Source organism: Euprymna scolopes, chromosome 33, assembly GCF_053919585.1.
Source record: "Euprymna scolopes isolate OS-2025 chromosome 33, ASM5391958v1, whole genome shotgun sequence".
Taxonomy (NCBI): domain Eukaryota; kingdom Metazoa; phylum Mollusca; class Cephalopoda; order Sepiida; family Sepiolidae; genus Euprymna; species Euprymna scolopes.
Window position 1 is genome coordinate 27780358 of NC_136514.1, and position 10314 is coordinate 27790671.

Sequence of the window (10314 nt, forward strand, 5' to 3'; positions counted from 1 at the left end):
ATATTTTTTTAAGTAAGTGATTTTTTGGCATTTATATATATACATATATTTATAAGCAAGTCAAAATATGTTGATTTTCTTTATATTTAAAAAAAAAAAAAAACGCTTTAAAAAAACAAATATTGCATTGTTATTTTTTTAAAATTTGGTCTTTGCTCCTTTAATTGAAAAAAAAAATTAGGGTTTGAATTACATTTTTCAAGTAGTTTATAAGCTTCGAAAAATAAGTTGGATTATTAAAGTTCTGATCATCATTTTTAATGGCCACTTTCTGATACACCTAAGCGTGCGCATATATTCTGCGCATGTGTCAAAATATATACGCGCAAGAGCGCACATATATTCTAAGCGCGTGTCAAAATATGCGCACGATCGTGCATCCAGAAATAGCCACCACTGATAACATATAGAATTACATTGCTTAATATTTGGAAAACTACCTGTTTTTCATCTAATTTTAAACTGTTCGCCAAAGATTGCTACACTATGTGAGAAGTGCGCGAGCCTTTTCTAGTCTCACACAAAAACACGTGTTCACATCTCAAGCTATATTACTTGTCATATACATACGCGCATACAAACATACACGCGCATGTCCACATACATAGATATATTCACGTTCGCGTATATACACTCACATTCACGTGTATACACACACACGCTAACGTATACACATGTACTCACATACGCGCACACGTACACACACAAGGACAACGTCACTTCCCCTTTGAAGGAAATCCACACATGCGCAAAAGACCACCGGAAACAACTATAAAAGCAAGAGCAATAAGCAGCTTCTTTCTTTTCCAAGTCGCCTTCCGAGGTGAGTGGTCTACGGACTAGTCGCCGCCGTTTTGGCACACGCACGTGCCTCACGCCACTTGCTACTATATGTGGGGCAAAAAGCTAACAAACAGTACGTACACCTTATATGCTTTCTCTCTCCATGAACTGGATTGACATTCTCACTCTTTCTCTCTCTCTATCTACAACTTGTGCCGGAGAACACCTCCATGTAGCTGACTGCTAACATGGCGCACAGCTTTACTGATGTCAACCCTCTATCTTTGTCTACACGCTGGACTATCATTCCCATTTCCACTACATTACTCACTTCTCTTCCCACGCGCGAACAAACGATAGTGACCCGAACGTGAGATGAACACACATTTCCTTTTCTTTCTACACCACCAGTCCCGCAACAAACGATGGTTACACCCGAACGCGGACATGAATACGTGTTATACCTAAAACATTCATTCTTTCAACAGTAAATAAACGACATGTTTATTTTATCCAGCAATAATTTTTTGTTTCCTTCATTCCATCCGTTTCATTATTTTCTTTTGTAATGGGATTCGGATTTATAAATCCTAGTCCTCTACAGAAGGCAGTTTGGTACACGAGTGCACATTTAACAGCCTTCCTTTATGTGCTTGTGCATAGCGTAAACGAAGACTGTTAAATGGCGGAAAATAGTCCCAGTGTTCAGGGGTTAATACCGTGCATACAGTAAATTTGCGACAGAAACGGTTATCATATTCTTTTAAAGCACACTGAAATCTACAAAAAAATATATTTTTCTATACGAACGCGAGACAGGCCTTAAAGTAAAATAATACCAAAATAATTAAATTAAACAAAATCATTTTTTCTTATTTCGAATCAAGTAAAAATTCCATTTTTTTTTTTTTTTTTGACTTGATTACTAAAATTAAAAAGGTATTCTAGCAAATTACCTAACAATTTAATAAAGAAAAATATCATAAAAACTGAATTTAACTTGAAAATACTACAAAAAGAAATAGTTTTTTAAATTTAGTAATCCGGTAAAATATGGAATTTTTACTTGATGAAATAATTCGAAATAAGAAAAACGATTTTTTATTATTATTATTTTTAACCATTTTCCTGCGCAATAATATATTTCAGTTTCAAATTGGTTAAACAATCACAAAAAAAAAAGAGAGAGAGAGAGAGAAAGAAAAAAGAAAAAAAAGATCGTTAATGACTGTTCAAAACGGTCATTTTTCTACCAAAATGGCGTTTTGGTAGAAAAATAAATAAATAAAGGTTCATTGATGTCGCCTCGTTGCATGTGAGCGAGAAAAAACCGAAGTGGCTACAGAACCAAAAATATATTGTGTAAGTCTCGTAAATGCGAAAAACACCCTGACACATGAGAAGTGTTTACAGAACGATAACGAAATCCCAACACAAACTCGACATTTTCTTTTCATACAAATATAAAACATTTTGTGAGAGAATCATTAACACCCCAACGGCCCAACACAGTAATCACACACACACACGGTGTGTTACGCATGGTTACACTTATGCGTAAATTACTTCCACATTTTGTGTTATGCGTAGCTAAAACGCAGATAATGTCTACGTTGTAAACTTTGTTAAACACTATGTACGACGAGATATAAGACACGCTATAAGCTTAAAATTTAAATCCTTCAGGATTGCGAATTCGTTTACAAGTAGTAGCGCAGGCAAAAAAAAAAAAAAAAAATGATACTCATACATAATTTTAACCAATCTGTTTTGCGTGCGTTTTTAGAGTTATCTTTACGATTACTGTTTCCATTTCACTTCCGGTTATCCTTCACCCTGTTAAAAATGTTTGTTTGTTTGTTTGTTTGTTTGTTTGCTTGTTTTTTTTTTTTATTTTAAGTACAACAACGTTATTATTTAGAAACATGATGAGGGGGGATTCCTTTACCGGTGATGCAAAAGAATAGGCGACTCGAAGTCGGTAGTAAACTGTAGCAAATAAAAAATTTGCATTATACTTAATTATTTTTTTGCCTAAAATAATAAATGAAATACTATTGTTTCATTGTTTTTAGTATTATAAAAAAAATATACTACGTTATGAAATATTTATATAAGTTTCTTTATTTTTTATAAAAATAAAATACTTTTTATCTGAAACTGTTTGCTGCGGACTTCGAATCGCCTATTATTCTGCAACATCCCTTTACCTATTCTGTACTTTCACCTAACAATTTAATAAACAAAAGATATAGTGAAAGAATCAATTAAAAACGAAGGAGCAATCGGAAGTGAAGTGGAAACAGTAATCGTGAAGATAACTGTTTTTTGCTGCAATCTAACCTTAACCCAAGTTTTAGGCTAAGCTAGGTTCAACTTCTGTAGAAACCCCCCAAAATATTTGATTTAGGAATACAATGTGAGAATTTTATTCTCACATAGTTTAGAACTCTGGCAGAGAGAAAAATAAACACATCGAAAAGCACTCTTACCTGGTTGATTAAGCCAGGTTGTCTCATCTTCTCGATTGCAAAATATGTTGTGTCATTTTGCTGCTCAGCCGAGCCTGGTAGTTAAAACTTTGTAGGAAGTGGTAGGGGGAAAAATCTTCTGTGAAGATTATCATTATTCCTAGACTTTAGGTCCATTTAAACGATGTTCCAATATAAAAAGGCAGATAATTCCACCGAAGAGGTAAAACCAAAATCAACATTCTTGGCTGATTAGAAAGACAATATTACGTCCAAAAAAAGAATGCCTAATTTAGTAGGTTAAATTGTCTTAAAGGTACCTTGAGAATATTGGGCGCCAAAGCCCTTAAATTTATAAGAATATTAAAAATGAGTCCATCATGCATAAAAGATTTACTCGGACTGAAGCTTTCGGTTTAAACATGCTTGCAGGTTAAAAATTCAAATCAACCAATGAGAAAGGCTGTAATTAAAACAATGTGTTAAACCAATTAACCAATGAAATGACATGATTCAAGTCATGTAATTTCTCACACACTGCCAAAGGAGCAAAGACAAAGTAATGGATATCAATTACTTTTTTCCAGTTATTAAATACAAGACAAATATGTATTAGACTGTCAATTAAGTGACAAGTAAATAATTCTGGTGGTCGCAAGGACTTAGGCCATCTAGAACATATGTTGAAGAACGGAGAAAAAAAGGCCAAAGACCCTAGTGTTTTGATGTGATGTTTTGAATATAATAAACTAATCATGACCAAAGTTTCATTTCATTTGAACAAAACACTAAGAAACGGGCCCTAATTAGAGTTGGGGCCCGTTTTGTTTGGGGTCACCCTATATATGTGTTTCTGTCTATGATAAATGAATTTATAGGCAATAAACCTAGTTTTATCTAAATTACCAATATGTTAATAATAACAAGAATTACAACTTGAATATAAGTTAAATGACAGCTCAATAGGTTCTGAAATTAAAAGCTTAGTGTAATACTTTTTCCGAACAATTCGGACAAATCCACTCCCCAAGAGTATCCTGTTGTTTCACCTCAACACAGTCAAAATGATACCAACTGTCACAGGCGTCATAGCACACCACAGGAAATGATCCGTCATTTGCAATGGAACAAGTTCAACAGAAGGAACCACATTCCTCCATAAATTCTGCTGAAGATGACGCAGAAACAGCCTTTAAATCCAGGGGAAATAAATGTTTTAAGGAATGAATCTGTTCGCAACAATCCCTTAGTACACAGGCCGAGCAAACTTTGCCATGAGTAAGTACCTTGACAAAACTCCAAAAGGGTTGAGTTTTTTTTTGCGATTTAATTAATCTCCCACCAACACCTTCTGCGGGCAATCACCTGATATATTAGCATCAATCTCCTGCGAGGACAACAAGTAATTGTTGTGCCATATCTTTCTGAATTTTTCAATATACCTGCGTCTCAATTCCAGAGATTGCAAAAGTTTTGCTCTACTGGGAAGACCAGGACACAAATTGTCCAATCCATAATTATTGATGAACAAACGTGGATTATATAACCAGTTTGTGAGAAATGATTAGGGGTTAAAATTTTGAGACCCCTCCCCCTTCAGTAGTAGTAATATATGTAAGTGGTTGCGAAAACCTTAAAAAGTCTTCATTTTACAGATGAGTGTTGAGTTGCTGTTAAAGTGAAAATTTACCGAAGATGTAAATATGACTATATTTTTAATTATTTCTTTTAAAATCTTTTCAGCCAGCCAACACCAATTAAATACAGCTAGTTATAGATTTAGATAATAAAAGTAAAATTAAATGAAATATGTCATGATGATCTCTACGTGGGCCTTGAAGTGATGTTTAAGTCTTCAAACTAGGAATCCTCAAAGTTTTTGAATGGGGAGTCATATTACTGACTTTTTAAAGCTACGAGAGCCAAAATTAAAAAAAATATATATGACTTGGAAATGTTTTATATTGTTTTCCTCATTAAGTTTTGGCTTTTTTAGTATGAAGATGAAGAAAAATTTCTATGATGTATGTGTTCGATATGGAATGAAGTTATAAAAGAAAAATGGCTTGATTTGATCAAGTAGTTTGTCTTTTTTATCACAACACAACCATCTTGGTAATTTCAGCTACAAAGAGGGAGGGCGCCAGGGGAAATAACTCTATCTAATACTTGAAGCTTGTCAAAACGCACATGAAGTTCTAAAATTTTTATTAATAAATTTTAAAATGATTTTTTTATAAACAGAAAGTAAAAAAGCAATACATAAAATTATTCAAAACTATAAAAATAATCTCATCAAATTTTAGCAAACTTCAAAAATTAGATGGAGTTATCTCCCTTGGCACCCCTCTCTTTGTCACTGAAATTGGCAAAATGACTGCTTCGCGCTAAGCCTAACTAAAATTTGATTTTCCTCTGTAAAGAAAAAAACAACTACTTGATAAAATTAAAGGATTTTTTCTTTTATGAAAATTTTATTCGATAACAGGCACGTACATCACAGGGTTTTTTCATTATCTTTGTTTTTTTTAATATCTTTGTTAAACTGCATAAACACTGAAAACCTCATTCTGAAATGATTTTCAAAAAGAAAAACCACCACATTATTTTCACACATTTCCAGTTTTTACATTTTTCTTGAATATTTTTACGTTTTCAATAAGAGCTCCGCAGGCCAGATTAAAAAACTTTGGCAGGCTGGATCTGGCCCGTGGAGACCCCTGCTTTAAACCATTAATTTAAAAACTAATTTCTACTTAGAATTGATGAATTATTACAAGAACATATAATATATATTGTTTGGTTAGAAAGAGTGTATTGCATCAATTATCTTAATGGCATACTTTTAATGAATAGGTGCTCAGAGGAGTTCGGTTTTTATAAAGTCAGTTCCAAATATTGACCTAAAATTCTGAGTCAATCCAAGAAATGATTGAAGCTGTCTATGATTTGAAAGGCGGGAAAATTAACAAAGTTATATAAGTGGTCATTATAAAAGTTTTGATGAAACATATTTAACGTTTTTATGATATATGCATTGCAAATGCAGATTGAATTTTATGCGACGAAGGCCATCAACTCCCTGTATTTCCTCCTATAACAGACAACACGCTATGCAACATACAAATATCTGTGCATGAGGTCGCCAAGCTAATCAAGAACCTTGATTCCAGTAAAGCAACTGGCCATGACGGCATTCCAGTTATAGTGCTGAAAAAGCTCCAACCAGAACTTGCCCCCATACTTACAAAACTGTTAAACGTTGCCTTAAGGAGAAGTGCTTTTCAACACCCTGAAAAACCTCATCAGTATGCCCTGTATTTAAGAATTCAGGTGAAAAGTCATCTCCCTCTCAGTACAGACAAATGTCTCCTGTGTGTCATGAATAAGTTGTTGGAATCCATATTAAATAAAGAAGTAGTCAACCACCTCAGCAGAAACAACCTTCTTAGTGACATGCAATATGGTTTCTGCTCTGCAAGATCTACATCAGATGTCCTAACGGTTATATCTCATAGGATTAGTGAATCTCTTGACAAAGGCTTCCTTTCCAGGGCAATTGCTCTTGACATATCGAAGGCCTTCAATAAGGTATGGCATAAGGGCCTACTTCACAAGATTTCCAGCTACGGTATCACTGGAAATTTTTTCTCAATCATTAAATTATTTCTCTCTGATAGGTTCATAAGAGTAGTGGTTGATGGGCAGAAATCAGAGGCCCATAGTATTAATGCTGGAGTCCCTCAGGGGTCCATCCTGGGTCCAACTCTCTTCCTGATCTACATCAATTATCTCCTAAAACACATACTTAAATCATTCGTTGACATCTATGCTTATGACACGACCATCTATGGCAACACATCAAAGGCCGTAAATGACAAAGTTCTCTCTAATTCTCTCTCCTCTGATCTTGAGCGCGTGATACAATGAGGGAAGAGGTGGCTGGTCACTTTTAATGCATCCAAAACCAAGCTTCTATCTTTACATCATCAACGCTCTGATCCCCATCTGGCATCAATTGAAATGGATGGCTCTCGTCTTGGGGAGGCTCCATGTTTTGACAAGCTTCTGAGTTTGACCTTTACTCCTGATCTGAAATGGAACATGTACATCAGGTCTGTTGCCAAGGACGCTGGGAAAATGGTGGGATCCTTCTACCGCTCCAGATATCTCACTACTGATGCAATTCTCTATCTGTATAAAAGCCAAGTACATTCAAGGATGGAGTACTGCTGCCACATCTGGGCTCGAGCTGCTGCTAAAAACAGCCTATCCTGCCTTGACAAAATACTAAATAGACTTTGTAGCTTAGTGGGGGATGCCCTTTTCTCTTCTCTGCAGCCTCTCTCGCACAGAAGAGACGTTGCGAGCCTGTCTTTGTTTTATCATTATTTCCATGGCAAGTGCTCGTCTGAGCTCCAATCTCTGATCACCCCTCACCAATCTTTCACGAGAAACACCCGTCTGGTTGAAACTAGTCAATAATTTTCCCCACTCTTTATCTGTGCCTAAATCCAAACGTAGATTCCATGAGCAGAGTTTCTTTCTCAGAAGTGTACGACTGTGGAACTCTCTTCCATTTGCCTGTTTCCCACCTGACTACAACTTGAATGTCTTCAAGTTCAACATAAACAAATTCCTGACAAACCGCCCCCTTAAGTAAGACACTCTATCAAATCTCCAATACTAATGATTACTACAATACTAGCTCATTGATTGCTGTACACGCAATAACCTTATCCCTGAGTGGCCTCCTCCGGGCCTTGATAAGTGGTGACCTCGAGGTAAAAGAAAAAAAAAAAAATGTTTGAGAATTTTTTCTCTCACATTAATAAAACTTAAAAACTATCAGACAAGATCTTGTATGCATGTGTGCTTCTCGCCTGAACCTAACTTTGATAAATACACATTGAATAGTGCTTGTACAAAGAAATGCGACAGATCGATTTCTTTTCTTTAAATAAGATTGCAGGAACAGGAGACATAACTCAAATTGCTTATTTTTGTCGTAAATTTATCCGTTTTCAGATAAATTCGACATGAAACGAGAGCCCGCAAAAAAATAAAAGGCAGAGAAGCAAAAGAATAAAGTTGAAAGCAGTCTTGTTTAAGATGAAGAAAAGATTTTATTTACAAAATAGGTTTCAAATTATTCCCTTTGCAGGTATTCAAGAACAGAAAAACGCCAAGTAACAAGAAAATGGTACAAAGAAAAAAAACAAACTAGTTCATAAATTATAAACGTCACTTCACGAACAACTACCATTAATATAAAAATTAAGAACGAGTACTTCCAAAAATATGCACACAGTAAATTATATGGAACGTGCTCACAAGTTTGAAGACACAGTCATTTGCCTTTTTTTTAACTGTCAGTTTTAAAGGCTTTGAAATTACCCCAAATTTCTTTTCCTCAAAATATGTGCATACCGTCGCTGTGTATATAAAAATTGTAAGGAAGTGTTCACCTCATTGCGACCAGTGTTTTTTCTTTCCAGATTCTTCTTCCATAAGGAAAGGCTCAGGAACCTTGTTCGTGGCAAGGAATGAAGCACGCATCCACTCTCCTTGGCAGCAGGATTCGAAAAGGAAAATTTTTGCACTGGATTCCATGACATCATTCAAAAGGAGCTAGCCTTACTTTTTATTAAAAATTAATGGTAGTTTCGTACATATATCAAAATGTACAAAACCAAGTTTAATAAAGGTACAAAATACAGCAAATATAAAATATGAACCAGATTAAAGATATAACAAACATATACATGGCGATACACAATTGTTAGTGCAAAAAAATTCCAACATTTAAGAAGGCATATTTTAGATTATTTTCAATTTTTGCCTAGGGTTAACTTAATATTAGCACCTATTAAAGAAATGTATGGAAACCTCTAATGAATAAAATTAACACAATAAACAATAGCAAAAAAAAAAAAAAATGAAAAGAAGGGCCTTTTATTCAATTTAGCTTCTTTTGGCATTCGTAAGAATTATACACAATTATAAGTTAGACACAAAATGATGACGTCGCTCATACTGTGTAAAACGTTGGCGATTTTACACAAGAATTTGGAGGTGCCTATCGTTCGTTATTTAATTAAATTACTTTTTTTTTTTATTTAAAAAATATTTTTGACATAAATTTCCTATACCAGGACTGAAAATTATTCAAATTTTAATTTAACTAAACTACTACTTTGGCTGTTTGTTGTTTAACTAAATTGGAACTTATGCACTTATTGTACAGCGTTGAAATAATAACATTTAGAAAGCCATTCTTAATATGGGGACAGGAGGGTGTTTTGTTAGGTGTGTCAGAATTTTGGGGGAATTTTTGACACCCTTAACACAAAACTGCGAATAAAATATACAAAACTTGTAATTTCTTTTTTTAAAGTGGGTTGTTTAATTTCTTTATGGAATATACTTCCAAAATGAACTATTAAAGTTTTTAAAAAAATAATAGAAATATTATTTTTTTATTTAAAAAAAAGAAGTGTTTATAAAGTGCATGTATGCGCTCATGCCGCCAATTTTTTCTACGTAATGAAATGAATTGAATTTTACGTAAGTAAGTTTTCAGTAAAATTTTTTTCAAATTTTTCTATTGGTTCAATTTTTAAGATATTTTCAGGTTTAATGTGAAATTTTATGCTCTTTCCAATAAACCGAATATAATATTCTAGACAAACGTTTTTTTTAATCCCCCCCCACACACACATTTTGAAATGTCTATTAAAAAATAAATAATTAATTTTCTTACCTAAGGTCTATATATCACAAATTGAAGATAAAAGATCAATAAATAAAATAATCTAATTTAAACCAAAAACAAAAGAATAGTTATGTACAAATTTGCCTGTAAAGTCAAAAGTTTAAAACCTTTTTTTAAAAAAAAAACATGTTGATTCTTTTTTTTAATTTAAACCTCACATTTTGAAAATATCATCCTGTAAAAATTGGACACCTACATTAACTTTTTTCTATTTCATTCAATGTTGTTTTTTTAGATTTTTGAAAAAAAAAATTCATTGCATACAGAAGAAATACAATATTTTAA